Consider the following 5,000-nt stretch of genomic DNA (forward strand, 5'->3'; position numbering starts at 1 on the left):
CAGGCTAATGAAAAACATATTTCACATTATATGCCACGTGGGTTGAGAGCACAAAAGCGTCTGCCATCTCGACAGCCTTTCCTCTCTAAGCCCAAGCGGGTTTTGAGCCTTTTCTGGATCAGGGCCTGCGCTTGAAAATGTTGAAAGCTTTGTTTATATTAGTGTTATTGGTAATAATTAAAATCCAATTATGTTTGGGGGTCCACTTGCATTATCCTCCCAGCCCCACCACTGGGCCCGGGGCCTCAGGTTGAGAACCACCGTTCACAGCTTGGTGGGTCTGCATGGAACCAAGAACAATGTGTTGGCGTTCATCTGTCTGTGTTATATGCAGCACTTGCAGCATGCAGCGCACACACGCATAGAGGGAACATGGAACCAGAGTCCAAGAAAACAAACTTTAATGGCATCATTCTTCTTGGATATACGGTGTGTGTGTGCGTGCGCGTATGTGTGTGTGTGAATGTGAAGTGTTGTCTGAAGAGAAATGCTCTCATATCCAGCAGAGGTATAAATGTCCGTGGCTGATATATGAACAGCTCTACCCGGAGGCAGATAGATGTGTTTACACTCACTTTCATCTAAAGCTCTTATTTCAAGTCTGAAGTGTTGAGTCTAGGCTTATAGACTCAGCACACACGCACGCACGCACGCACGCAGGTGTCTGTACTTTTACTTTACTTTACAGGCTGTACTTAGCTATATTTAGATGCCAGTACTTGGTGTACTTTCAATACAGCACTTTTAAGTCAAATACAATGAAATACATCTCTCACACACACACACACACACACACACACACACACAGTCATAAACCCATCTCAGTCCCACGGTGATGATGTCGTCTGGCTGTCACTGGCAGGCCTGCTCGGAGTGACAGCGGTCATCTACCAATGACGGCTCATTAATCAAACGCCTCGCCAGTGACAACCCGCTGTCGTGGTGCCACGCTGTTACCATGGCGACAGAGGAGGGGAGAGAGAAGGGCACTATATATATATATATATATGTCCAGGCCCGCCTGGTGCTCTGCGACTCGGGGTCCATGCCAGTCAAAGTACAACATATCCCTGTTAACTCATCAGTGCAGCCACGGCAACGCTCAGATCCCACCTCGAGGAATTAGTCTACCCACAAAACTTGGCTCGCAAGCTCCGCTCTCTATTGAAATTCAATGGAATGACAGTCCACAGATTAAAAATACTCAAGTATTATACCAATACTCAAGTAAATGTGTGTGTGTGTACAACGTGAGCCAATGACGTATTGACTATGACAAAACTGCTTATTTCATTCCAGCATCTGATTATGGTTTTCACAAAACCCAGCCGATGGAATTGAACAAGACACTTTGTATTTATTTATTTTTTTCTGCGCATGCACACACACACACACACACACACGTGCACATTTCGGTTCCCATTTCATTTGACAAGCGACTCTCGAAAAGGTCAAGCACCCGCAGAACTAGTTTCATACCCTGTCAGACTTTGAGTGGCTTCTCTCTCCCTCTCTCTCTCGCTCCCAGAGTTGGAGACATTGCCTTGTCTTGTGTTGTTGTCATTACAAGTGTGAAATTGATCATTAATTACTATGAATGCTGTGCAGTGGACCTGTAAGCCTAGGAGGAACCGTGGAAGAACTGCAGCCATCTCATCTCTTGAACGCACCCCACTTCTATATGTGGAAGAACTGCAGCCATCTCAGCTCTTGAACGCACCCCACTTCTATATGTGGAAGAACTGCAGCCATCTCATCTCTTGAACGCACCCCACTTCTATATGTGGAAGAACTGCAGCCATCTCAGCTCTTGAACGCACCCCACTTCTATATGTGGAAGAACTGCAGCCATCTCAGCTCTTGAACGCACCCCACTTCTATATGTGGAAGAACTGCAGCCATCTCAGCTCTTGAACGCACCCCACTTCTATATGTGGAAGAACTGCAGCCATCTCAGCTCTTGAACGCACCCCACTTCTATATTATATGTGGAAGAACTGCAGCCATCTCAGCTCTTGAACGCACCCCACTTCTATATGTGGAAGAACTGCAGCCATCTCAGCTCTTGAACTGTTAGAATAGATTCTATATTCTATATAGAAAGGGTTGGGAGCGGGGGCAATTCTTTGGGGTTTTTTATGGGTTGTGAGTAATAGAAAAAATATTTTCACAATTATACATAATTATGGTTTTAAAACAAAAAAGTATACACGTTGTATTATGGTAAACATTGTACAAAACAAATCAGGGATTGGTTTTCAAAATCAATCACTAAATATAAATAATAATATAAAAATACATAAAATAGCAGATCTATTTGAGCTTGTAGATATGTTGGAAATAGGTCTGAAGTTTATCATTAGTATAATGTATGTTTCTAATGTGCCCTGAGATTGCAAAATAATTATAATTGAGTCTCACACGGAATAAGTTTGAGAACCACTGGCATAGACAACACGCACACACTCACAGAAAAACACAGTTAATATATATATTAATTAAAAAAAAAATATATATATATATATATATATATATATATATATACACACACACATACATACTGTACATACTAGGGTTGTCCCGATTGGATCGGCTCAGATCTCGTTATTTTAAAAAGTCGGGCAGAAAACAACTAGCATGAAGACAACAGTTTTTACAAAATCTCATTGCTTATACATCTTTCTTTGAGATTTACATTAGACAATAAAAATCTCAAAGAAAGATGTATAAGCAATGAGATTTTGTAAAAACTGTTGTCTTCATGCTAGTTGTTTTCCTTCTGGTCCGATTGGGAAAGATCGATATATATATATAATAATTAAGGCACTTAGCAGGTGCTCTTATCCAGTGCAACTGGTCAGAGTAAGCATAGAGTAAACAACATGCACCCTAGTCAACAAACAACAAGGTTTGTTTGATGTAATAATCACCGTGGAGTGCAAAGAGAGACAGTTTAGTGAAAATTAGGGAAGTAGGTAAACAATTAGCCTAGCGTCTGTCTAAACAACATATTCTCTAAATGCATAAGCACATACTGTAAAGGTTATTTTAATGAGCTTTTGAGTTGTCATGAAGTGCTTAGCCTATAATTATGCAGGGCTCTACAGGACTCATTTGTGTTACTGTTGCTTTGTAGCCTGGTAGACCTTGCATGGTCACATGAATTCACATTATGTGTTCTGAGAGTGTACAAATGGAACCAAATTAACCCGTAATTTCTACACTCGTAGAGTTATGGGGGTCCTTGCAATTAAAACAAATTTGAGAACCACTGTGCTACACTACATGGAACAGAGCTTTCATTAGTATCATTGGTCACAAGGCCCAATTTCTTTCCAATATGGCTGCTGTGCACAGAGACTATAGCCGAAGTCCTGACGTCACTCGCTCATCCCCCGGTTCTGCCTGGTTCACGGAAATAATTTCTCAATGGAGAATAATATTGGTTGTGGTGACCCACATCTTGAGACTGTGAGAGACATTCACCCAAGAGGTATTGTGCCTTCAAGAGCACGGGTAAAAGATGGAGAACTGAGTGTTTCCGGTTCCAGGTTAATGTGTTGTTGTTGTTATTATTACCAGAGAGTATCTGTAATACATTTCTGTGGAAGCATCAGTAAACTACCTCTACGCAACTTGGGTTTCCTGTCTCGCTGTTTCCCACTCCACAGGGTCATCTTAAAATCGTTTCATATAAATATAAGCATACTAGTGGTCCAAAAATAAACAAGCTGTCTCGGCGTTGTTGTCAGGGAGGTGTCTCTGTATTGTTTGTGACAGTCAGTCACTCATATACTGTATGATACAGTCTGTTTTTAGCAAAGAAATTACTAATTCAGTAGCAGTAACAATAGCGTTTTCTTGTCAGTTGATTCTTCATATCCATATGAGTGAAGCGGCCTAGATGATTTGTTTATTTTTCAAACACAGTTATTATATGAGGCGATCTAAAATCCCCCTATGAGGATTACAATGCAAATAAAAAGTACATGAACCCGTGGTTGTGCGCCCTCTACCGATATTGTCGTCAGACTTCGGTGCTCTATTGCAGGCTCCCAGAAGGGACGGGAAACGATGCAGACGCCAAAATACATGCACGTGCAATAGAGCGCATGAATCGTCCATGAATGGGTTCGGGCTCGTTCATAGTCATACAGGTACAGGTACGTTCTTCATGAATGGATTCGGCCTCGTTCATAGTCCTACAGGTACAGGTACGTTCTTCGTTCATGCATGTATAAGAGATGCATGTATAAGAGATGGTCTTTGAGCTGGGTCCCAGTGACCACTGCCCTGTTGCATGTATAAGAGATGGTCTTTGAGCTGGGTCCCAGTGACCACTGCCCTGTTGCATGTATAAGAGATGGTCTTTGAGCTGGATCCCAGTGACCACTGCCCTGTTGCATGTATAAGAGATGGTCTTTGAGCTGGGTCCCAGTGACCACTGCCCTGTTGCATGTATAAGAGATGGTCTTTGAGCTGGGTCCCAGTGACCACTGCCCTGTTGCATGTATAAGAGATGGTCTTTGAGCTGGGTCCCAGTGACCACTGCCCTGTTGCATGTATAAGAGATGGTCTTTGAGCTGGGTCCCAGTGACCACTGCCCTGTTGCATGTATAAGAGATGGTCTTTGAGCTGGATCCCAGTGACCACTGCCCTGTTGCATGTATAAGAGATGGTCTTTGAGCTGGGTCCCAGTGACCACTGCCCTGTTGCATGTATAAGAGATGGTCTTTGAGCTGGGTCCCAGTGACCACTGCCCTGTTGCATGTATAAGAGATGGTCTTTGAGCTGGGTCCCAGTGACCACTGCCCTGTTGCATGTATAAGAGATGGTCTTTGAGCTGGGTCCCAGTGACCACTGCCCTGTTGCATGTATAAGAGATGGTCTTTGAGCTGGGTCCCAGTGACCACTGCCCTGTTGCATGTATAAGAGATGGTCTTTGAGCTGGATCCCAGTGACCACTGCCCTGTTGCATGTATAAGAGATGGTCTTTGAGC

The 5,000-nt window shown here is 43.1% G+C and overlaps 1 protein-coding gene across 2 annotated transcripts in view; it reads right to left on the reverse strand.

Annotated features, from left to right (window-relative positions):
* plxna4 (plexin A4) overlaps positions 1–5,000 on the reverse strand; it is a 313,281-nt gene that overhangs the window by 114,056 nt on the left and 194,225 nt on the right. The window lies entirely within an intron of this gene.

Source organism: Protomyctophum bolini (assembly GCF_963924005.1).
Source record: "Protomyctophum bolini genome assembly, chromosome: 23".
NCBI lineage: Eukaryota > Metazoa > Chordata > Actinopteri > Myctophiformes > Myctophidae > Protomyctophum > Protomyctophum bolini.